Below are 26,360 nucleotides of genomic sequence, written 5' to 3'. Positions count from 1 at the left end.
TAGTTATAAAGAAAAAATTTTAAGGCAACAAGACAAAAGAAGTCAGTAACTTACAAGAAAAATCCCGTAAGGCTAGCAGGGTGTTTCTCAGCAGAAAATTTCCAAGCCAGAGGGATGGGATATATTCAAAGCACTGAATGGGGAAAACCTGCAACTAAGAATACTCTATCCGGCAAGGCCATCATTCAGAATAGAACGAGAGATAAGGAGTTTCCCAGACAAATAAAACTAACGGAGTTTGTGACCACTAAACCAGCTTTGCAAGAAATATTAAAGGGGACTCTTTGAGTGGAAAAGAGAGGCCAAAGTGACAGTATAGAGTTAGGATACAAAAGTAGTAAAAATGAATATATCTGTAAAAATAAGTCATACCTAAAACATGGGGAGGTGAGAAGTAAAATATAGGCTCAAACTTAAATGGCCATCAACTTAATCTAGACTGTTACATTCAGAAGAGGTTATATACAAACCTAATGGTAACTATACATCAAAACCACTGATTAATATGCAAAGAATGAAGAGAAAGAAATCCAAATATATCACTAAAGAAAATCAGCAAACCATGAAAGAGACAAAGACAGAAAAAGATCAGATAAAATCTTCAGAAACAACCACAGAACAAATAATAAAAGGACAATCAATACAGATCTATCAATAATTACTTAGAATGGAAATGGACTAAATAATGCAATCAAAAGACATAGGGTGACAGAATGTGTGTGTGTGTGTGTGTGTGTGTGTGTGTGTGTGTGTGTGTATTTAAAAATGACCCATCTATATGGTGCCTACAAGAGACTCACTTTAGACTTAAAGACACCTGCAGGTTAAAAGGGAGGGGACAGAGAAACATCTATAATGCAAATGGATGTCAAAATACAGTCTGAGTGGCAATACTTACATTGAACAAAGTAGACTTTAAAACAAAGACTATAATGGGACACCTGGGTTGCTCAGCTGGTTGCACGTCTGACTTCACCTCAGGTCATGATTTCATGGTTCGTGAGTTCGAGTCCTGAAACAGGCTCACTTCTATCAGCATGGAGCCCACTTGGGATCCTTTGTCCCTCTCGCTCTCTGCCCCTCCCCCACTTGTTCTCTCTCTCTCTCTCTCTCTCTCTCTCTCTCTCTCTCTCTCTCTTTCAAAAACAAACATTTGGAAAAAAGCCACAAAAATACTATAACAAAAGGCAAAGAAGGATACTACATAATGGTAAGGGACAATCCAATGAGAAGATATAACAATGGTAATTATGTACCCGACATAGGAGCACCCAAATACATAAAACAGCTAATAACAAACATAAAGGACCTGATAATAATATAACAGAAGGGGAATTTAACACCCTAGTTACATCAATGGACAGATCATCTAAACAGAAAATCAAGAAGGAAACAATGGCTTTGCATGGCACATTGGACCAGATGGATTTAACAGATATATTCAGAACATTTCATCGTAAAACAGCAGAATACATATTCTTCTCAAGTGTGCATGAAACATTTTCCAGAATAGATTGCATATTAGGCCACAAAACAATCCTCAAAAATTCACAAAGATTGAAGTCAAACCATGCATCTTTTCTGATCACAGCAGTATGAAACTAGAAATCAACCACAAGAAAAAAATTGGAAAGACCACAAATACATGGAGGTTAAATAACATGCTACTAAACAATGATTTCCTGGGTTAGCCAGGAAAACAAAGAATAAACTAAAAAGTACATGGAAACAAATGAAAATGAGAACATGACTATCCAAAACCTTCCGGATGTAGCAAAAGTGGTCCTAAGAGGGAAGTATATAGCAACACAGGTCTATGTCAAGAAGCAAGAAAAATCTCAAACAAACAACCTAACCTTACACCTAAAGGAGATAGAAAAAGAACAACAAGCAAAACCTAAAGCCAGCAAAAGGAAGGGAATAATAACGATTAGAGCAGAAATAAATTATATAGAAACTATAAAAACAGCAGAACACATCAATGAAACCAGCAGCTGGTTCTTTGGGGAAAAAAAAATCAATAAAATTGATAAACCTTTAGCCAGACATGTCAATAAAAAAGATAAAGTCCTCAAATAGATAAAATCACAAATGAGAAAGAAATAACAACAAACACTACAGAAAAACAATTAGAAGAGAACATTATGAAAAACTATATGTCAACAAATTGGACAACCTGGAAGAAATGGATAAATTTCTAGAAATATATAAACTACCAAAACTGAAGCAGGAAGAAATAGTAAACTTGAACAGAATGATAATCAGCAAAAAAAAAAAAAAATTGAATCAGTAAAAAACAAAACAAACAAACAAAAATCCCCAAGAAACAAGTCCAGGACCAAATAGTTTCACAGATGAATTCTACCAAATACTTAAAGAGGAGGTAATACCTACTGTTCTTAAACCATCCCAAAAACTAGAAAAGGACAGAAAACTTCCAAGTTATTTCTATGAGGCCAGCATTACCCCAATACCCAAACCAGGTAAAGACATCACTAAAAAAGAGAACTACAGGCCAATAACCCTTATGAACATGGACACAAAAATTCTCAAGAAAATACCAGCAAACTGAATCCAGCCAGACATTTAAAAAAATCATTCACCACAAGCAAGTGGGATTTATTCCTGGATGGTTCAATATTCACAAATCAATCAACATGATACATCACATTAATAAGAGAAAGGATGAGAACTATATGATCATTTCAATAGATGCAGAAAAAACATTTGACAAAGTACAACATCCATTCATGGTAAAAACTCTCAACAAAGTAAGTTTAGAGGGAACATACCTTAACATAATAAAGGCCATCCATGGAAAATCCATAGCTAACATCATATTCAGTGATGAAAAACTAAGAGCTTTTCCCTTAAGGTCAGGAACAAGACAAGGATGTCCACTCTCACCAAAATTCTCTTAAATCTTTATTTAGAAAGAGAGACAGAGGGTGAGCAGGGGAGGAGCAGAGAGAGAGGGAGATACAGGATCCAAAGCAGGCTCCAGGCTCTGAGCTGTCAGCACAGAGCCTGATGTGGGGCTCAAAATCACGAACCGTGAGATCATGACCTGAGCCAAAGTTGGACGCTCAACCAACTGAGCCACCCAGGTGCCCCCACTCTCACCATTTTTATTCAACATAATACTGGAAGTCCTAGCCACAACAATCAGACAAGAAAAGGAAATAAAAGGCATCCAAATTGGTAAGGAAGAAAACTTTCACTATTTGCAGATGATGTGATACTATATAAAGAAAACCCAACATCTCCACCAAAAAACTGCTAGAACTGATAAACGACTTCAGTAAAGTTGCAGGATACAAGATCAATGTATAGAATTCTGTTACTTTTCTATACATCAATGATGACACAGCAGAAAGAGAAACTAAGACAACAATCCCATTTACAACTGCACCAAAAATACGATACCTAGGAATAAACCTAACCAAAGAGGTGAAAAACCTGTACTCTGAAAACTATAAAGCTCTGATGAAAGAAATTGAAGAGACACAAAGACATGGAAAGACACCCCATGCTCATGGACTGGAAGAACAAATATTGTTAAAATGTCCATACTACCTGAAGCAATCTATAGATTTAATGCACTCCCTATCAAAATACAAACAACCTTCTTCACAGAACTAGAACACTCCTAAAATTTGTATGGAACCATAAAAGACCCAAATAGCCAAAGCAATCTTGAAAAAGCTGGAGGCATCACAATTTCAGACTTCAAACTATATTACAAAGCTGTAGCCACCCAAACAGTATGGTACTGGCACAAAAACAGACACATAGATCAATGGAACAGAATAGAAAATCCAGAAATGGACCCACAACTATATGGCCATTAATCTTCAGCAAAGCAGGAAAGAATACCCAGTGGGAAAAACACAGTCTCTTCAATAAATGGTGTTGAAAAAACTGGGCGGCAACCTGCAAAAAAAGAAACTGGACCACTTTCTTACACCATGCACAATAATAAATTCAAAATGGATGAAATACCTAAATGTGAGACAGGAAACCATCAAAATCCTGGAAGAGAACACAAGCATTGACATTGGCTGAAGCAACTTTTTCTCGATATGTCTCCTCGGGCAAGGGAAACAAAATCAAAAATAAACTACTGGGACAATATAAAAAAAAAAGTTTCTGCACAGGGAAGGACCAGCAACATAACTAAACAACAATCTACAGAATGGGAGAAGATATTTGCAAATGACATATTCGATAAAGGGTTAGTATCCAAAATACACAAAGAAGTTATAAAACTCAACACCCAAAAAACAATTTAAAAAATGGGCAGAAAACATGAATAGACATTTCTCCAAAGAAAACATACAGATGCCAACAGTCACATGAAAAGATGCTCATCATCACTTACTATCGGGGAAATTCAAATCAAAACTACAATGAGCTATCACCTCACACCTGTCAGAATGGCTAAAACCAACAACACAAGAAACAACAGGTGTTGACAAGGATATGGAGAAAAAGGGATACTCGTGAACTGTTGATGGGAATGCAAACTGGTGCAGTGCCTGATGAAAACAATATGGAGGTGCCTCGAAAAGTTAAAAATAGAACTACCCTATGATCCAGCAATCACACTACTGGGTATTTACCCAAAGAATACAAAAACACTAATTAAAAAGGATACATGTACCCCTATGTTTATAGCATTATTTACAATAGCCAAGATATGGAATCAGCCCAAGCGTCTACTGATTGATGAATGGGTAAAGATATAGTAAATATATACAATGGAATATTATTCAGCCACAAAAAGAATGAAATCTTGCCATTTGCAACAACACGGGTGCTTCTAAAGAGTATAATGCTAAGCGAAACACATCAATCAGAGAAAGACAAATACCATATGATTTCACTCGTGTGGAATTTAAGAAACAAAACAAGCAAAGGGAAAAAAGAAACAGAGAGAGAAAGAAATCAAGAAGCAGATTCTTAATTATAGAGAACTGATGGTTGCCAAAGAGGAGGGGGGTAAGTAGGGTGTGTTAAGTAGGTGATGGGGATTAAGGAGTGTGCCTGTGGTGACGTCAGCACTGGGTGATGTCTGAAATTGTCGAATCACTCACTATATTGCACACCTGAAGCTAATGTAACATTGTGCACTGACTGAAATTACAATAAAAACTTTGAAAAAAGGAGTGAGGTCAGAAGGCAAACTTTTCCTTTCCTCTCAAACATATATTGTAAGTACCACCGAAAGTTCTAATAATATATGCAACACCACCTGGTTTCAACATACAGAGAGTCCAAGCAAGAAGGATGAGTACCAGAGATCCACATGGGTCAGACCCAGAGCAACGCTCCAGGATTCTGGAATCTACCCAGTCTGTTATTCACCCTGACCCCTGTACCCCTGAGCCTTTGCCCTGTGAAGTTCACTGCTCTTTGTCAGATTCAAATCCAAGTAACTCTATTGTCTCACATTCCAGGCTCACGGTTTCCTCCTGTCTCAAGGTGTATAATCCGTACACAGAAATCCAAGCAGCTCCAAACAGATTTGCTCAATTTAGCTACACTTTCACATGACATCTCCCAAGCTAGGCTCCAGCTTAAACTCTGTATGGGAAGTTGCTGTTGCTAGCAAAGAACTCTCACCCCCTCTGGACTACTCTGCTGCTGAAGTTCTGGTCACCTGGGTCCTGTGCCTTCAACTTTTCCAGCTTCTTGGCAGTTGGCAATCCATCACTGTCAGTTCCTGGGGTGTCCTCACAATCACTGGTGGAGTACTTTTGCAGCTCTGATGACCCAGAGCTCCAGCAACAGGTGCAAAGCTCTCCTCCGGGACCAGATTCCTTCATTTTTTCCCTTCTGTCTCCTTGGTGCATCTATACAGTGAGTGTTTTGATTCTATTCCTCTCCAATCGGTGCTGTGACCCCTGCCTTTGAATGGGGCTTCACCCCTTAGCAACGGCAAAGAGCCTGATACAGAGTGGCCTACAGAAACCAGCTTCAAGATATCCTCAGAGCCTCGGAGCTGCTAGAGCATTGGGCAAGCCCAGATTTCTTAAGGACTTTTTGATCCTGCTTCGGTTTCTGCCCCACCGTGGGGACTACACTGGGGCCTACATCAGAGCTTTCAGCCAGTCTGGAAACTTAGCAGGATTCTGCAATTCCTCATATAAGTACTGGACTTGCTCCCATGCTTCCCATGTTAGGGCCCTGGGAGGGGGCAACTGGCACCTCCATGGGCCTCCAAACTTTCTGGGGCTTAGGATGCTGGGGTTGGGAGGAAGAGGGCCAATGGCAGAAGCCATGCGGAGAAGCAAGATGGGGAGTTGAAGAACCCAGCCCTCTTCTCTCTGTTGGCTAGGGCAACCAAGACTTGTCTGTTGGCTCGGTCCTTCTCTGTACACCACCCCGGAAATCTGCCTAGAACAGCCTGTGATCACGCCAGACTTTCTAAACGGGGGGTGGAGTACGTCAGGGTGAGGACCCACAGTCCAAAGAGTGCTGAACGCCTGCCCAGGTGCCCCAGACAGCCAGACGCTGCGTATGGACTCCACTTCCTGAAGCTCCCTCTCCGCCGGTGCCCAGTGGGAATTGGTCGGCTGGGGGCAAGTACAGCCCGACCACTACCCCAGGGAACCAAACCCGCAGCGAGGGACTGTAACACAGACACAGCCTGCCCAGCCAGAGGCTCAGAGTTACCCTCATGTGGACAAAAACCTGACTTTGGGGCTTCAAAAGGATGTACAAAACCTCTATGGAGACACTCAGGACATAAAAGGAGCCCCAAATAAGTTATATATGACAAGCTCCTGAATTAACTTCGATTATTATAAAATTTCCCAATCTTCTCCAAACTACGAATTCGACATGATGAAGAGCAAAGAAGAGAACTTGAGTTACCAGATATCAATGCTTGAAAGGAAGTAACTAAGATTTTAAAAGCACTGGGTCGACTAGTGCTTCTTAACCTTTCCTGCTCATAGGAATCTCCTGGGGATCTTGTTAAGGGCAGCTCCTAATTGAGAAAGTATGGGATGCAGCTTGAAATACTGCATTCCAAGCAAGCTAACCAGGGGATGCTGATGCTTTTGGTTCCTGGAACACACTTTGAGAAGCAAGGGAGTAAATAATTGAAAGAACAGAATAGAGAGCCCAGAAATAAATCCATGCATTTATGAAAGCTTGCTATACAGCAAAGATGGAATAGCAGATTAGCAGGGTAAGTGAACTATTTAATAAATTGGATTGACCCTAGGTCCTTATAAGAGGGACATAGGAGTGTCAAAATGAGGGAGAGATTTGAAGGCTCTATGTGGTCAGCTTTGAAGATGGAGGAAGGGGCCACAAGCCAAGAAGTGGGTTCTAGAAGCTAGGAAAGGCAAGGAAACTGATTTCGCCCCTAGAGACTACAGGAGGCATACAGCCCTGCCCACTCGTTGATTTTAGCCAAGTGAAAGCCATTTGGGGCTTCTAACCTCTAGACTATAAGGTAATAAATGTGTTGTTTTGGGCCACTGAGATTGTGGTAATTTGTTACAGAAGCACTAGGAAAGAAACACATCATATAACAAAGGGCACCATAAAACAACGTGAAAAGATAGGCCACGGATTGGGAGACTTTTGCAAAGGGTACAGCATACAGGATTAGAATACAAGAATATAAGGCAAACTACAAGTCAATAAAAATGGGGCGAGTGGCCCACTGGAAAAGCAAGCAAAAGATATGTACAGAATTCACAGAAGAGGAAAGCTCAGTGACCAAGAGTCATAAGATATGCAACCTCACTAATAATTCTGGAAATGCACTTTCGAAAGATTAGATACCATTTTACAGCCATAAAATTGTTAACATTTTGGTAAAGCCAAGTGTCAATGAGAATGTGGAACAATGGAAACTTTCATAAAATTCTGACAGGAGTGAATATTTTTGCAATGACTTTGGAGAGAGCAATTTGGCAACATTTAGTAAACTTGAAGGCACTTGTACTCTGACTCAGTAATTGCACCTGTAGGTATTTCATTGGAGACACTATTACATGTGAGTACTTGGAGAAACTTACAATACTATTCAATAAGGCATTTTTGTAACAATAAACAATTAGAAGTAATCTAAATATCCTTCAAATGGGCAAATAGATGGATTATGGTATATTTCCACAATGGAATACTACACAGCAATTAAATTGAATGAGTCAGCACTTCCTCTCTCACCTAACTATATATGTAATTAGGCCTTAGGCTGTTTTCCTGTCTCTAGTGTCTTCTCCATTTCTGTACAACTGGAAGGTCTTTGAAAATCTGGCCATGTCTTTACCTTAATTAAAATTCTTCGGTGGGTTTTTTAGAAGTAGTTTTATTGGGGTGTAATTGGTATACCATGAACTGCAGATACTTAAATCGTGCGATGTGTTAAGTTTGGACACATGTATAAATATCACCATGATCAAGGTAATGAACATATCCATGACACCTAAACGCTCCCTTGTGTCCCTTTGCAGTCTCTCTGCCCTCCCCCTCCAACCTCTCTCATCCGTAAGTAACCAATGATCTGCTTTCTGTCACTATAGATCAGTTTGCATTTTCTAGAGTTTATTATTAAGCAGAATCAATCCAGTATATATTCATTTTTTGTTTTGCTTCTTTCGCTTAATAAAATTACCTTAAGACTCATCCATGTTGCAGTGTAGTTCATTCCTTTGGATTGCTAAGTAGGATTCCATTGTGTGGATACCCTACAATGTGTTTATCCATTCGCCTGCTGGACATCTGGGTTATTTCCAATTTTTGACTGTTACAAATAAAGCTGCTATGAACATTGTGTACAAGTCTTTATGTGGAAATCTGGTTTCTTTTCTCTTAGGTAAATTCGTAGAAATGGAATGGCCGGATTAAGTGGTAGGCATATGTTTAACTTTTTAAGAAACTACCATAGTGGCCGTACCATTTTAAATTCCCATAGCAAGCTTCAGTGAGATTTAAGAATGAGATCTGGGGCACTCGTCAGGTCTTGGAAAAGGACCTCTGCAGATGTAATTAAGTTAAGGATCTCAGATCATCCTGGATTTAGAGTGGGGTTCAAGGCTAGTGACAGATACACTTATAAGAGAAATGTAGATGGGGAGACAGTGACAGAGACAGAAGAGGAAACAGAGGCAGACTGGGGCTATGCCGCCCAAGGTAAGGTATACCTGGAGCCCCCAGGACCTGGACCCTACCTGCCGGGCCACAGCCTTGGGCCCTTGCCCTCCTCACCGTACCCTCGCCTGCGCGCCTCACCTGCCCTCTCGCCTGTCCTACATCTTACTTATACCTGCATTTCCTCATCTACACCATGCTCTCTTACCTGTGCTCTGTCTTCCCACGTGTGTTCTGTCCTTTTACATGTCCCCAAAGTAAGTAGCTCTCTTGCGAGGTTTCAGGAAGGGCGAGACTGTTGGCGTGTAGTTAACCTCTTACTCAACTCACGGTAATGACCTTATGGCCCCAGCTGGAACGTAAGCTCTCTGAGAAGGCGGGGAACAAACATATTAAACATTTAAACTCCTGACACCTGCACGTCACGTCTAACTAGCCTGTCGAATCCTCACGAGAACCTTGTGAGTAGATATTTTTATCTCCGTTTCACAGAACACTAAGCTCAAAGAGCTTGTCACTTGCCCAGCGTCTCACAGCAAGGACTCACACAGAGCTCCAGCTGGCCCCCAACTCCAAGCTTTCTGTGCCATGGCACTGGGGAAGTGACTGCCCGGTCCCCTCCCATGAACTCCCTAGCTCATTTCCTCCAAGATGATAGGTGCTGGATAAATGTTTGCATACTGCTGAAAGCCGTTTATCCTCAGCCAGCCTGTCCATTAAATAGTCATTGTATTCATTTTCCATTAGAACCTCATCTGCCCGAAGCTTAAAATAGGATTGGAAATTTGCTGTGTTTGACCTATGTTCACGCATTAGCATAACTTATCAAACTAGAGAACTGAGAAGCTCCTGGATGCTGAGGGTGGGAAGGCCGAGGGAGCCCACGAAGGCCACAGGGTCCCAGGAGCACTGGGAGGAGAAAAGAGAAGGGCTCAGAGACGAGGCAGGAGAAAATGAAGACAAAGTCTTTCAGAGCAGAGTGAAAAGAGCCTCAGCCTCCACGGAGGGATCCTGGACTCAGACCCCAGCTGTGCCACTCACCATCTGGGAAACCTGGGCAAATCGTAACGGCCCGTACCCTCTGCTTCTTCCTCTGAAAACTCTCAGCGGCCTCCAGCCTCACTGGGGTGATGACAGGAATTCTCACGGGAAGAGATGTGTGAATCCTGCTTGTAAAGAACCAAAGGGGTGGGGCGTTTACAGCGCTCCAGGTGACGTGACTTTTTCTTCCTTGCTTTGGATTCAAACTCTCAGTCTGAAAGATGGGATATTGTGAACGTGCTTTAAGTGCTTTGAGGCAGGGGCCATCTTTACATTCCCCCATCCCCTGGGACCTAGAATGGCGCCTTGCCCAGAACAGGTGCTCAGGGACATCTGCTTGAATGAATGATGAATGAACGAGTTGGGCTCAAAACTGCTCAGGCCATGGCCCTATGCAACTATCACTATCGTGCTCCCTGACCTCCTCTCCAGGGTCCTCAAGTGGCCTTCGGACCAGCAGCAGCCACTTGGGGATTATGGTAATAGGCGAGAGCAGCTGGTAGGAATGGGGCGAGCATGGTAAACAGAGTCAGGTCAGCCCCAGCAGGAAGAGGCCCCTGAATCACCTCTTTGCTGGCTACTGAAGACTCAGGGTTGGTGCAGGAAAAGTCAAGCGCAACTGGGGAAGAAGGCAATGATCTGAGCATAAAAAGAAGAAGGCACGCATCCTACGACTAGATACAAGTGAAAGCAACAAAGAGACATAGTAATGGGTCCTGATCAAATGACTTCTTAAAAAAAAAGGACTTCTTAAAACACATAATGCACAGGGCGCCTGGGTGGCTCAGTCGGTTGAGCTTCCGACTTCAGCCCAGGTCGCGATCTCACCGTCTGTGAGTTCGAGCCCTGCGTCAGGCTCTGTGCTGACAGCTCAGAGCCTGGAGCCTGCTTCAGATTCTGTGTCTCCCCTCTCTCTCTAACCCTCCCCCACTCATGCTCTGTCTCTCTCTGTCTCAAAAATAAAATAAAACATTAAAAAAAATTTAAAAACACATAATGCACACACACACACCCCCAAATTGTACTTATTGTTACTCTAGATGGTGATAGAGAGTAAGATTGTGTTTGATGTTGGGGGCTTAAAATAAAATGTTTCCTTTGTGTGCGTGTGTGTGTGTGTGTGTGTGCATGTGCATGTGTGTATGCTCTTTCTCCAGATCCCAGCAAACATTGTGCTATGTTTCCATAATGGTGGTAGTAACATACTGCTCATTTCTAGCTGCAACTTTTGATGACTTTTGACAGCAAAAGCACTGCTCCTGGTCAAGGTGAGAGAGTGTTTGGTTACCATCAAAAGAAAAGTTGAGATGGATTCTTACAAGGGGTTGAATAGTAGCCTCCCAAAAGACATGTCTGTGTCCTAGTCCCTAGGACTTGTGAGTGTTACTGATTTGGAAAAAGGATTTTTGCAGATAAATTGTCTTAAGAACCTTGACGTAAGATCATCCTGGATCAGTTGGTGGGCCCAAATCAGATGACCAGTGTCCTTATACTGGAAGGGCAGAGAGAAATTTAAAACAGACAGAGGAGGAGAAGACATGAAGAGGAGCAGGTGACATGAAGTCAGAGATGGGATTGATGTGACTACAAGCCAAGGAATGACAAGGATTGTCCACAGTCACTGGCAGTTAGGAGAGAGGCATGGAAGGGATTCGGTTGCAGGGTCTCGGAAGGAAGTGTGGCCCCGCAAATACCATGGTTCCAGACTTCTGCCTCCAGACTGGGACAAAATAAATTTCTACTATTCTAAGTCATCTAGTTTGGGGTAGTTTGTTACAACAGTCCTTTGAAATGAACAGAAACCCAAGATCCTATCGTTTCATAGATGTTTCACGTGAATGTTATAAACACCCACACGTCAATCCAAATTCCAGTGATGTGAAGTCCCTGTGGAAACTCTAGCCAGCTTCTCTGAGCTCAATAATCTCTCAGAGTACTTCCCTGGAGGGGTCCCTACGCTGCTTGACTCCCCCACCAGAGCTCTGACCCTTTTGCCACATCGTGGGTCCTGTACAACCTTCCCCGGAAATGTGCTCAGCTGAGCCCCACACCCCAGCTTATAAGGATGTTGAGTACTGTTTCCCATCTACCCAAGTTCAAAGACTCTAGGGCTTAGCGAAGTCTTAAAATGCATCAGAAATCCTCACAGTGGGGGCATGTTGACTCTGGTTCTGGCCAGGAAAGGCTGCCTTTGTAGCACTGGGCTTGTACCAGCGTGAAGGACTAGCCAACCACACGCCGAGTGGTTAGATCTAGTATACATTTCTGACAAGACCTGCCTGGGCAATCGGTGAATGGGATGCCCTTGTGTTCAAATTTCCTCCAATCTCCCTTCCAGAGCTTCCAACTCTTGAAAGATTCAGGGCCTCACCACTGGTCTGATCTTCCCTCTGCAGGGTCCATTCTGCTAAGCCCTCTCACCACTTCCACAAAATGAACCTGTCGCATGTCTGTTGGTCAGGCCTTTCTCCAATGCTAAGGGACAGTATCATTAATGCATTAATTAGGTCAGCTCAGGAGTTTAACAAATTTCTCATGATGGAGACCAGATGGAGAGAGGTGGGTTGGACAGTGTAGCCGTGGGCGGATTCATAGTTGGCTGAAGGCTCTTACCCAGAAAAAAATCCCTGGTCTTCTGAAGGGAGGTTTTTTTGTTTGTTTGTTTTGTTTTGTTTTTTGTTTTTTTGTCCTTGGCCCAATCCTAGTCAACATTTTAATCAAGAATTTAAATAAAGTCAAAGAGGCAAGCTTATCTAATTTGCAAATGACCCAACCCTGAGCAATATAGAAAATATTTGTTCACATATTGTTTTTTCAAAAAAAAAAAAAAAAGCAATGATGGGCCACAATGAATAAATCCGGTTCCATGTAACTTCTTTCACTTGGTTTCAGAAAATAATCCACAAAAGTAAAAAGATAGGTTAAAGCACTTTTGAGAGAGAAGATTTAGTGGTTCTAGTTTATTTTAAGCTCAATATGAGTCAACGGTCTGAGGAGAAGTTTCTAAAAGGACATAAATTTAGGTTGCATTTCTAGAATGTGCAGGTCTGGATCCAGGATGGTAATCGTTTTGGTATGCTCTGCACTGTCAGAACATGGCTGCAATTATGAGTGTGGTTTTGGATATCATGGTCGACGAGAGACACAGCTCATTGGCGGGCATCTAGCGAGACAAGTCAAGGTTGGGATGAGTTTAAGGTTGGGATGAGTTTGCTTGTCACCTGAGCAAACTTGCTTTTTAGTCCAGAGAAGGAAAGACTCGGGCATATGTTACGTGTCTTCACAGACCTGAAGAGCCATCCGCTTAGAGGGGTTGGGAGTATGGGTTGTTGGGGGCAGTATGGGTGTTGATATTCTGGGCAGCTTCAGAGAGTGAAAAGGAGAAAAAGGTAAGTCTGAAAGGACCAGATTTGGTTTCATTTCTAAGAATCAGAGTTGTCCCACCACTGGGTGTTCTTTGTGATGAGATGACTCTCCCATCCTTGGAAATCGTCAAGCAAAACTATCATTGCAGTGATCACCAGGGTGGGCCTTACTGGAATCACTGGCTGGCTGGGGTCCTCTTCCACCTTTACCACTAAGGATATGTCCCCTCAGAAGCCACATGGTTGGTCCAAGAGGATGGCCCTTCTAGATGCCAGGTGGCTACTCTTGATTAAAGTCTCAACAGGCATTGTCACTGGTTACCATCTCTAAAGAAGTTCTCAATGTCCTTTTCAACGAATCTCTTGAATAATATTATATTACTTATATATAGTGTTTCATTAGGATTATTATTTGATTTCAGGTAAAAAATACCCAAGTCAAGCTTATAGGGGAAAAGGGGGAATTTTTTCATATAACACACATAATTTGCTCATGTGGTTCTAGAGGACAGGAATGGAGCTGGTGTCAGAAATAGTGGGTTGGAGCCTGCCTCGCTACCTCTGAACTCAGCTTCCTCTGTTCAGAACCCAGGGCTGCAAAGAATTCCAGGCAGTCTTCACTCCAGCCCTTAACACCGGTAGAACAGAGGTACAAGTGCTTCCTAGGGAAGAACTCTGATTGGCTTGGCCTGGGTCATGTATCCACTCCTTGGACCAATCACGGTGGCCAAAAAATCCTGGGGCCTGTGATTGGCCAGACCTGGGCCGCTTTCTCACTATTTGGGTCCAGGAGAAAGGACTGCGATCGGTAGCCAGAATCACACAGATGGGTAATGGAAAGAAGTTGCCAGGTGGAGAAAACAACAGGGTCCATTACTGGGCTTCAGAGTTTACAGAGCACTTTTGCACACATGATTTCATTTGATTCTCACTCCTCCTTCCTGTGAGGAATGTGGAGCACATGGATCATTTTCTTTACCATTTGTTGCCACTTCACCTTACAGAGGCATTTGGTCACCTATTAAACAAAAATAGTTCGAATTTCTTTTTCTTTTTTTGTTTTTAAGTTTACTTATTTTGGGAGAGCGAGAAAGTGCATGGGCGCATGAGTGGGGGAGGGGCAGGGAGCAAGGGCAACAGAGAGAATCCCAAGTAGGCTCCGTACTGTCAGCATGGACCCCCACACGGGCTGGGGCTCGATCTCACAACTGTGAGATCATGACCTGAGCTGAAATCGAGAGCCTGACGCTTAACTGACTGAGCCACCCAGGCACCCCAGTATTTTGAATTTCTTAACATTGTCACAGGAAGGATAGATCCATTGAATGTCCTTTATTGTCATCTGATACAGTTCTTGTACGGTGCCGGCTCAAGCTGTTTCAAGAACTCCTGACAGTAGAAAACTCCTTTTGGAGTTTTCTGATAGCAGGTCCCTGGGGAGTAGCTTACATCAGACGAAAAGTGGATCAGTAGCAAAACTGTCACTAGACTTCCTGGGGACCCACCTTAGAAGTATAGGTCCTCCCCCTCTTCCCCAACTCTTCCCTGGCTCGCTCTTTCTTAGGAAAATCAGACGCCATTAGGAAAATTAGGCAGGTATTACTTCAAGCAGAGCTGAGGTTGGCGACAGGCCCCGCATTCATGCATTCATTCTTATTTATTCTTTTGTTTATCCATGCATCCATTCACTCAGACACACCAAAATTGTATAGGACACCTGTATGCTGATTAGTGGTTAGACAACGCAGTTTTAATAATGAGCTCCCAAAATAAGGGGCACCCAGGTGGCTCAGTCGGTTAAGTGTCCGACTTCGGCTCAGGTCATAATCTCACAGCTTATGAGTTTGAGCCGTGCGTCGGGTTCTGTGCTGACAGCTCAGAGCGTGGAGCCTGCTTCGGATTCTGTGTCTCCCTCTCTCTCTGCCCCTCCCCTGCTTGTGCTCTGTCTCTCTCTCTCTCTCTCCAAAATAAATAAACTTAAAAAAATCTTTATGGGCACCTGAGTGGCTCAGTCGGTTAAGCATCCAACTTCAGCTCAGGTCATGATCTCACGGTTTGTGGGTTCAAGCCCCGCATGGGAACCTGGAGACTGTTTTGGACTCTGTGTCTCCCTCTTTCTGTGCCCCTCCCCTGCTCATGCTGTGTCTCTCTCTCAAAAAATAAGTAAATACACATTAAAAATTAAAAAAAAAAAAAATAAAAAAGAGGTCCCCAAATAGAATAACTTAAGAGAAATAGTGGTTTGTTTCTCACGTAAGTGTGTGGGATGAGTTGTCCAGGTAGTGGTGAGGCTTTGCTAGGGACCCAAGTTCCTTCCATCTTGTTGCTCTACCCTTCCCCGGGGTACAGTTCTTGTTTTCTACGTCTGCTCCCCAGCCCATGGGAAGGAAAAATCACAAAAGGGGTGAGCTACTCTGTTGTTAGGAACGTGAAGTGGAAACTCACCTCATTTCTGCTCTTAACCCGTTTGACAAAAACCACATAGGGCCATGCCTCGCCGCAAAGGACTCGAGAAATGTAACTAGGCAGCCACACACTTGGCCGAGATTTACTCACAGGAAGAATGGGAGAATGGGTGGTTGGAACAACAGCAGAGTCTATCACGACCTGCTCTGCCCAACTCCGTGCACTACACAGGATGGAATGGAGTGAGCCTTGCTCTCAGGTGGCTTGTTAACTAGCAGGAAAGAAATGCCTTGTCCCCTAGCAGTAACACGAGGCCCTGTGGAAGAAGGGTCATGGGAGTGGGGCAAAGAACGTAGAAAGTTCACAGGAGGAGGGATGACTGCTTAGATGGGCGACCGAAGGGGGCGGCATTTCAGCTGGTTGGCCTGGGCTTGAAAGATAGGTCTGAACCTGAACTTGAACATGAATGAGGATAGCAGGCAGAACAAAGAGCAGTTACGACTGTCCAGTGAAGGGCAGATTCTCACATGAATGAGGGACTCCTCAGCCACCCTCTCTCAACAGTTCTGAACACATTCCCACACGTTCGCCATTTTTGTCCCCACCTGTGATAGCGTCGGCGCATTCTCGGTGTCCTCCTTGGTCCTGGAAGACACAATGCTATACAGGTGCTCAGGGTATTTTTCCAAGTGAGCCTAGGCAGCTCTTCCTGGGGCCACCTTTCATCCCTTCTGAGTGAGACAGGCCGCAAGGCCTAAGGAGACAGGCCGGGCTGTGAGTCAGAGCCCGGAGACCTGGAGTCTAATAACTTAGTAATTGCAAACATTTTCGGAGCCTTGCCATTTACAGAGCATGCCAAATATAGAATTTTCTTTCATTCTCATCTCAACTCAGAGGGGCGGCTAAGTGAGACATCAGCTATGAAAATACTTTGAAAAATTGGCAGTGCTGCGGAATGGAAAACATCACTACAGAAACGCTGAAATCTTATTATTTCGAACTCCATTGATTCCGAATTTGTGGTGATTTGCACAAGGGTCCAGGCTGAAAACTATCTTTATGCTCGCTCTACCTAAAAGGATTTGCTAAGCAAATTCAGAGTGTGGCCAAGACGACTGGGAGACATTTACAACCTACTGAGGACAACCGTTTTCGGGGATGATTGTAGCACTACTGTTAAGAATACTGTGCTTCAATTAAGTTTGCACAGCGCTCTTTTCATTCAAGTAGGTCTGGCGGGACTTCTACAAGGCAATAAAACTTTGTTAGCCATTTGTTTGAAGTCCGGAATATTCTAAAGAGTACAAACATTGCGAAGCAAACTAGTTTGGGGCCTCACAGAGAGAATGTAAGTGTTTAAGAAAAGGCAGGACCATCACTTGGCCAGGATGTGGAAGAGGAGATTCTGGTGCCAGTCTGCAGTTTGGATTAATTTTGGCAGTGGAAGCTCTTCCTCTTCCTTTCCCTTGAAATCTCCATAAAAGCTCAATCAAGCAGAAGCACGCAGAGCAATTCCGGCTGAAGTCAGAGTGCCTCCTCTCCGTTCCTCACTGCCACCCCGACTCATTCTCAAAGCACCTTTGACCGGGTGCTGAAGAGCCCAAAACCTTGATGATGTTTAAGATCTCTTTGAGTCCTGTGTCTATAACCTGATGGAAAGTCACAGTCAATAGCGGCCAACATTTATTTGAAGCTTATGCTGTGGTAGGTCTATGCTAAGTGCCTGCTTGCATAGATGAGGCCACTGCAGACACCGGACTGTGATCACACTGACAATACGTGGTGGGACAGAGACTCAGGCTGGTCTCATGGTCCATAGAACATGGTTTTATAATCATCGCTCTTACGGATCACGCCTTAGTACCAACATCCCCCCTCTCTGTTTGGTTGGACATGACTTAATGGGCTTATGTTTTACATTTGTTATAATTTATGTCCTAACAAAACTCAGAAGTTGAGGACCCCCCCCTTCTCAACCACATCCTCTGAAGCCTTAATAAGACAGCACGGTGACGTGGCCATGTCCCCAGGAGCTGGGTGTTGAAATGGACAAGAGCCAAGGAACTCAGCGAGCATACAAACATATATAGTGTTTCAAAGTGGATGCATATTTGCTGGGAGGGGGGTGGGGAAAGATGCAGAAAGAGACATTTGGGGTGAGCGTAGGGCAGATTGAGCAGTTTATGGAGTTTAAATGTGGTTATTCTATCTGAAGGTCATTCATTCATCAGACATTTATTAAGCCCCATCCTATGCCAGGCACTGGGCTAAGTAAGTGTTGGGGATTACAGAAAAAAGATGAGTCCTCTGCCCCTCAAAGGAAATGACTTGTTAAAAAAATTAACATTCAGGGGCGCCTGGGTGGCTCAGTCAGTTAAGTGTCTGACTTTGGCACAGGCCATGAACTCTTGGTTCATGGGTTCGAGCCCCATGTAGGGTTCTGTGCTGACAGCTCAGACCCTGGAGCCTGCTTCAGATGCTGTGTCTCCCTCCCTCTCTCTGGCAACCCCTCTCCCCACCGCTCACACTCTCTCTCCCTCGCTGTCAAAAATAAGTTAAAAAAATAACATTCAAAGAATAAGAATAGTGGAAACACGGGCAATGAGCCATCAGAATGCAAGTGGCCGTGGGTGACTAGGACTTACTGCAGGGCTCTGTAGGGCACATCTGTCCAGTGTTTTGCTACGGTAACAAAGGGGCAGTGATCCCTCTTCCTTGAAGGGTAGGAGTCCAAAAAGACTTCATCGGTAATACTTTAATGAACCTTCATGATGACGCTGCAGTCGTCTTACAGACAGAGGAGATTTGGCCAAAGGAGAGAGGTCACCGGGCTCCCTGTGCAGCCTCAGGCGTCCTGGGCTGTTGGCTCTTGCAGCAAGTATTTAGAGAACAGGTCATGATTGATTAGAGGATTCAGAGGCTGTTTTCTCACCTCAGATACCCTCTCACTTTTGCAGAGGGAGGCTGCCTTCTATCCGTGCTCAAACTCCTTCTGGCCGAAGCATCTAGTATTCTGGCCACCTGGGGCACTGCATTCCCAACCCACAGTTCCCTGTTTCTGTGACAGGAGAGAAGCTGATGTCCAAGAAAGGTGGGGGCTGTTGGCTCCCACAGGGTAGGATGTAGGGAGTGGGTGATGGGTCTGAGGGGAGAAGACCATCTAGCCATATGGGGATTTGCACGCCCCAGGTCTGGTACCGAGGACCAGCCTGTCGCCAGCTGGACCACTGCATGAACTCTTTTCAAAACCCAAGAGGTCGCTGTCTTGCCTCCTTAGAACTTCTCTTAAATGACTTGAGTTTCAAGAAACAGGATCTCACTCAGTTGGCTTTGATTATGAGCCTTATTTCCACGCGTGGGCATGGCTGTAAAGACAACCGGGCTCCCGTGGGGACTCAAGTGGTATGCAAGGCTCCACCAAGGCCACAGGGGGCACAACAGCCGGAACCATAGAGTACTAGCGTGCCCTCTGCCCATGTCTCCTCCATGGCACACCGTCATGGAGGCCACCTCCCCCCGCCCCCGTGCTGCGGCTAGAACACCTGTCACCCTCTGCCGCCCCGCGACTTCTGCTGCATCAGGCCCCCTGCCGCCTCCATGGCCCTGCCTACCAGCCTACTCTCTGTTTCTCTTTCTGTCCCCGAACCTCTCACCCCTCTCCTTATGGCCCCCAGTTCGAATTCCTGCTTTTCTAGAGCTTTCCGGCAATGGTACTTGCCCACAGCTGGTTCAGGTTGCCACAGACAGATGGCCACGGTCGCATGCTGTTGCATTGCTTCTGATGAAGGCACGTCCCTTAGCAGAGGGCTTTAGGCTGGCTCCATGACCCCCGAGTGCCCCCACCCCGCAGCCTCTGGCTGCTCCGAGAAGGGAGCTGTAGGCATTGATGGCATGAGGAGGCCCATCCAGCCCAGGTAGGGATCTGGTTTTGGGACACAGATGATGAACAGGGGGCGTGTTAAAGGTCATCAAGCCCAAAGTCCCTATAGGCTGAGATTTCTGGGCACCACACAGCCTGGCCAAGGCAACGTCCAGCCTCTTTTAAACACCCCCTGTGACAAGGCACACACACACAGCCTAGAGCAGTCCACTGTGACCATGACTGAGATTCTCCTTCCACTGAATGTGAATCTGCCTGGGCCTGGGTCCTGCCCAGGACAGAATCACGGGTCCTGCTCTATCCTCCCAGGCCTGTTAATCCCTGTTCAATGTTATGGCCTCTTACATAACAGAAGACAGTTTTCTTGCATTTTCCCTTCAAAGACTGTGTTCCCTCCAGTTCTGACAAGCATTCCTCACGTGACTTACTTTGAGTTATCTGAGCACACCATCATTCTCCCTGGAATGTGGCCCCATTTGCCCGTGTCCCTGTTGAGGTGCGGCCCAGACGAGAAGCAATTCTCTGAGCGCGGGTTGGCCGACAAGTGCAGCCAGGTGAGGTCGGGTCTGCTCCCACTGCAGATTTCCGATTAAAGTCGTCGGTCCCCTTATGCTTCATTCCAAGCAGGGGTTCTATGAACCCCACCGATCCTGCTGGGGAGCAAATTGTCATCCGAAATCAGCCAAAGAACACACAGTCAGATTCATGGGTTTGTTTCACTCTAGAGCAGCAGGTGGCCAAGAGGGAGGAGGGGAGCATCATCCAGAAGGGTGGTGACCCTGAAGGGTCCCGGGAGGGCCACAGGGGAACCTGGACCTGTCGTGGATGGGTTGCTTTCTGGGGTGGGATCAGCGGAAGTGGTGGGCTGGGGTGCAGTCACGAGGTGAGGGCGGCCTGGCAATTGGGTGCCCTCGGTACCGGATGGGTTAGCGAGGCGGCTCTGGGACACCATTGGTCACTCATTTTACAGCCACTGCGTGGCTTTGGAGAAACAAGGTCTCCCGTTAACTCTGCAGCTGATTTTATCTGTGTCCCTCCAGCCTGATTAACTATAGGAATCCTTTTTAATTATTCAGGCCGAGCTGACGTCACTCTTTCAATCCAGATGGTTGTTTATTCTTTCAGGATCTTTGTGGATTCTAGGGGCTTTAGGAGGCAGCATATTCCCACATTCAATCATGTGGCGGTTACCAACGAGATGCCCATGTGAATCACGCAGGCCCTGTGACTGTCCTTGCACTGACCTTCTTCTTTACTCTTCCCACTGTCGTTCTTATTCAGACCCCCACCTGGACTGTGCTGCCAACCTCCAAGTGCCTCCAGACCGCTTGTGGACCCCAGGTCCGTCCATCCAACTGTCTGCGAGAATGGCCCACTGGGGCGTCCAACAGGCGCCAGAGATGCAACGCGCCCAGACTCAACGGCCTTGTCTCGGCCCCCACCTTGGTCCTGCCCTCTAGTTGCTATGGGTGCGTTGTACCTCCAACCACCAAGTCATCCAAACCAAACAACCAGGCGTCCCTGTCACCCAAGATGCCTCCCTCACCCATGCACCTACCTGGTTTCAGTCACCTGTCACTTCTTCCCAAATATCTTTCAAATCTGCTTCTCTTCTCCCTTTTGTGGGTCCTCTGATCTTTTGCTTGGGTTCGTGCAAAAGCCTTCTTACCCATCTCCCCGTTCCAGTCCCTTCTCCCTCTACCCCGCTGGATGCCCTGCTGCCAGAGGGAAACTTTTAAAATGCAAATCTGATCCTCTGCCTCCCTACATAACATCCTTTAATAGCATCTCATAACCTAGTGTGAAATCTGAAATAACTTACACAGCACATAAGGCTTTGCATCTGATGGGGCTTGGTTTCTAGCACATTTTCACTTGCGCCCGGTGATCCAGCCACAAAGAACCACCAGCAGCTCCCTGGACTGGCTGCCCTGTGTCCTGTCTGACCTGTGGACAGGCTGTTTCCACTGTCTGGGATGTCAGAAATATTAACGGCAAGAATACTAACTGCTCCATTTACTGATCACGCACCCCAGGCCAAGGCACTCCGCTCATGAATTCTTATGTGTCATCATAACAATTCTGTAAAACAGATACTAGCACGATGTCCATTTTACAGATGAAGAAACTGCAGCTTAAAAGAAGCAAAGAGGCCGGGGTGTCTGTGTACCTCATCGGTTAAGCACTTGACTCTTGATTCTGGCTCAGGTCATGATCTCACGGTCGGTGAGATCGAGCCCTGCGTTGGGCTCTATGCTGGTAGCATGGAGCCTGCTTGGGATTCTCTCTCTCTCTCTCTCTCTCTCTCTCTGCCCATCTCCCACTTGTACTCTCTCTCTCTCTCTCTCTCTCTCTCTCTCTTTCTCAAAATAAATTAAAAACAAACAAAAAAGAATGGAAGAGCCTGACCCAAGGTCACACAGCAAATAAGTGTCAGGGCCAGGATAGGAATCCAGGTCTGCAATGAGTCTGATTCTACCACATCTCCTCCGGCGTGTGCGATAAATTCCAGCCACGTTCTTAAACCCAACGGCTACATCTGTTCATGCCGAACCTTTCCCTGGCCTTCCCTTCACAAGAAGTTAGTTAATTCCCTCCCTCTTGCCACTGTGTCTTGCATATAACTGTGTCTGGCCATCTCCCCGCTGTACTGGGCCTGTGGGCAGTGCCTACCTGCACACACAACCCTCCCTTGTCTAAGCAGCTGTGCCCTATCCTGGGGGCCTATCCACAACCCAGGCTGCAGCTGACTGAGCGTGGGATGGACACCAAACCCCCCAGGCTAGTCCGCAGGCTTGGAGTAGTGTTGTGATGCGTATGTTTATAGGTCAAAATCAAGAGCTTCTGGCACGCCGTGTAGGCCATGGACATGCTCCACCCCAGATCTCTTTCAAAGGGACCTACTGTGGGAAATGTAGACAGCCTCCAGTTGCTGCCTTTTGGATCCCACCATGGCGTTCAGATCTCTGCCAGTCTGCCTTCAACCAACCAGCACACTCATTCCTGCCCCATATGGACCCCTCCAACGGGCAGCCTCGGCTTGGGAGGCTCTCTGTTGGCCCAGTCAAGACTTTCTGCCAACTGCCTTGAAGTCCGCTACTCTTCCTCCCACACTCTCTTTTCACAGATGTCAGACTTGTGTCACCATCTGAGGACTCTCCCCACTGGCCCCCGCTCCTCCCTCCTGCATCTTCCATAGACATGTCCCCCAGTACATTTCTTGCACATTGTATTCTGTTTTGGAGTCTGCTTCTTGGGGGACCTAAAATGACATGGAGGGAAGAAACCATCTTTATACACCTGACACATGGCAAGTGCTGAATAAATGTTTACCGAAGAAAGGAAGAAATGAGCCACCTCCCTGACTCTGTGTCTCTACCACTTCCAGATCAATCTTCCTAGAGCATGACTTTGTGCATGGCACTTCCTTTCCTCCCCACAGGCAAAGTAATAGAGGATAAAAAGAAAAGATACAATGTTTTGGATTTTTTAATGTGCTAATGTATCGTAGTGATATTAATGATGTAGGATGCACTTTCTCTAATGACATTATGAGTTTTTAAAACAAAGAGAAATTCAAAATGGTAGAATGGCTTTTGACCACTGAGCAATGGAAATGGGTTTGGAAGTAGTCTTTAAAAACAGAAACTTTACGGGGCGCCTGGGTGGCTCAGTCGGTCGAGCGTCCGACTTCGGCTCAGGTCATGATCTCACGGCTGGTGAGTTCGAGCCCCGCATCCGGCTCTGTGCTGACAGCTCAGAGCCTGGAGCCTGCTTCCGATTCTGCGTCTCCCTCTCTCTCTGCCCCTAACCCACTCGCATTCTGTCTCTGCCTCTTTCAAAAATAAATAAACATTAAAAAAAAAAATAGAAACTTTACTGGAGAGAAGGTTCCACCCACCCCAACGTGACTCCTTTGGAAGTTCAATGTGTCCAGCTTGGGTGTCTGCTTTCTCCCCCAGAAGAGCTCAGACCCTTCGTCTATCCCCTGAGGCACCGGTTTTCCCCATCATTAATCTTTCAATCAGGATTCAGTGTCTTCCGTGGATACCCACTTCCTGTGGCAGGAAAGGTTGTCAACCATGCTCAACTCCAAGGCCCACTGTTCCAGTCATCATTTCTGAAGATGGCAGTCCCTCAATGGCAGCCTGTGCAATACACAAGCCCCGTGTGGATTCTCCTTCCCCAGGGCAGCCGTCAGGAAAACTTCCTTCTCCCCTAGACTCTACAGCTTGAAATCGACCCAAAACTATTCCTATGTGATCAGATGCTTGCTGCCTTCCCTGGCAAATTTCCTTGAAAAAGACTATTCATGTGGTGTTTTGGCATGAGAGTCCCAAGAAAGGGGTTATAATAAGCATCCTCTTGAAGACTTAAATACAGTCTCTGGTTCTGCAAATACCATAATGACAGAGTTGCGTTCTCAGTCCTAGGAAATTCTGCGGGCACCAGAGCTCAGAAACGTCCTCGGCATGTAAGCAAGCTTTATTCTCATTTGTGTCTGGGATCCGAGGAGAAAATAAGGGGCTCCCAGAACCAGGTCACTCAACACTCTCGTGGAGGCAGAGGAAGGATCACCACGAGTGCATTTCTGTGATGGCAATTTGAGCGGAATGCATCTGTGTGGGTCGCTTGGGGCCCCTGGGCTGTAGGGCTCGGGGGCGTGTTTTCGATCTCGGTGGCCAAAAGCAGAAGCAGAGGGCAGGCGTGGACAGATGGGGCAAAGCCTCCTTGCACACGCTGCCTGTGGTCAGAAATGCTCGTGGTTGCCGCCAGAACTGGACACATGATGGGCTCAGATGACATCAGAGGGTGACTGAGGGGTCAGAGCGCTAGCACTGCCGAACTGCGAGCGCCAGGCTTCCTTGTGCGTGACACCCTCGGCCGTTCTCTCCTCTCCCTCTTTCCCTCTCAGTGGCTACCGTGGGCTCTAGCCAGCCGTTCCCGAGGCCCAAGGCTGGCTTGTTCTCGTGAGATCAACTCCAATACCTGCTTCAAATCTTCCTATTCTTTTATCTCACAGAGCATACATTTGATTGAGGAATTCAAGGACAAACACAAGTTTTTTAAAGCCTTGTATTTTTTATAGAAAAGAAGGAAGGGCCTAGTGAAAGGAATTCTGCTGAGTCTTCTTATAAATCACACCCAGCGTGTAGAGCCAGCCTTTTCATACACCGAGCTCCCTAAGACGTGGGGAACATGGGAAGTTTGGGGTCCTTGGGAGCTACATTATCTTTCAGGATTGTTGCAGAGAGGGATGCAAAGTGGGTGGCCCGTGACTCTGGCTGTGGGAGGAACACTCCCAGGGGGCCCTCGTGCTGGCACGAGTGCTGTCCCGGACAGTGGGGTGGAGTGGGATGAGGCAGGGCTCGAGTCCATTCTCTGGGATGTTACAGTCATGGTTGGAAGGTTCTAGGTCCCCCGGAGCACCTGTTCCCCTGTGGGGCAACCAGGCTTGGGGCTGGCTTCCATGAAACTGCTGGGGCCTGACCTGGCTTTCCAGGCCTCACCAGAGGCATGGCCTGGTGGGGGCATGAGGCAGAGAAATCCCTCCCCTGCGCAAATTCTCCACAAGTGGCACCTTTGCCATCATTTTCATAAAGTTATATTGTGGCACAATGGTCGCTGAGACTAGGATGAAATTTCATTGCTGGAAGCAGGGGGGAAACTGAAGGTCAGCCTGATCTGTCAGCAATTACCATCTCGGTGGTTGCATGAGTCTAATCCAGCTGCTCTAACAAAATGCCACAGACTGGGAATTCTCACAATTCTGGCGGCTAGAAGTCCAAGACCGAAGGGTTGGGGCCATTTCGGTTCCTGGTAGGATCTCTCTTCCTACCTTGCAGATGGGGCCACCTTCTTGTTGTGCCCTCACAGAGCAGAGAGAGAGAGGAATCAAGCTCTTTGGTGTCTTTCCTCCTAAGGACGCCTATCCTAATAGATCAGGGTTCCACCCTTAGGACCTCGGGTAACATTAACTATCTCCTTATAGGCCCTGTCTCCAAATTACCTTGGGGACTAGGGTTTCAACATAAGGATTCTGAGGAACACAATTCAGCCCATAGCATGAGATGCTCAGGGAATATGATGCCCTTTGAGGTGTCTGTCGCCCTCTTCCTCTGGCCTACCCATGCTTCAGGCTCCTTTCTCCATTCTAGAACCTGGCTATGCTTCTGCCACACCACCGCGAGGGCAGGGTGACCCCTGAAGAGTGGTGCGGGAACACCCGCCCGGGAGAGCTGCCTGGATAGCTGTCTGTCTGGTAAGCTCCCCCGCACCTCGCCGACACCCCCGTTTGTCTTCGGTGCCCCATCTCAGCCATTGGCCAGGCCCTGGGGGAGCCTGGGGGGAAGGGTAAAAGGAAGCAGAGTGACACATGTTATCTGTTGCTTAGCAGAAGCTGGAACCCACCTGGGGACAGAACACAGCCGCCTCACCGCGTCTGCCTGGGCGGGCTTCCTCATACATTTCATAGGTTAAACCATCGAAACATGGGGTCCTGTGCATTCCCGGCTGAGGACGTGGAGAAAGCTCATCATGTGTGAAGGCCAGAT

General features: G+C 46.1%; 1 pseudogene; it reads right to left on the bottom strand.

Annotated features, from left to right (window-relative positions):
* Positions 1-5,579: 5,579 nt before the first annotated feature.
* LOC113599630 (neugrin-like) lies at positions 5,580-6,695 on the bottom strand (annotated as a pseudogene).
* Positions 6,696-26,360: the final 19,665 nt, after the last annotated feature.

Source organism: Acinonyx jubatus, chromosome C1, assembly GCF_027475565.1.
Source record: "Acinonyx jubatus isolate Ajub_Pintada_27869175 chromosome C1, VMU_Ajub_asm_v1.0, whole genome shotgun sequence".
Taxonomy (NCBI): Eukaryota; Metazoa; Chordata; class Mammalia; order Carnivora; family Felidae; genus Acinonyx; species Acinonyx jubatus.
This window is presented reverse-complemented; position numbering and strand designations above follow the sequence as displayed.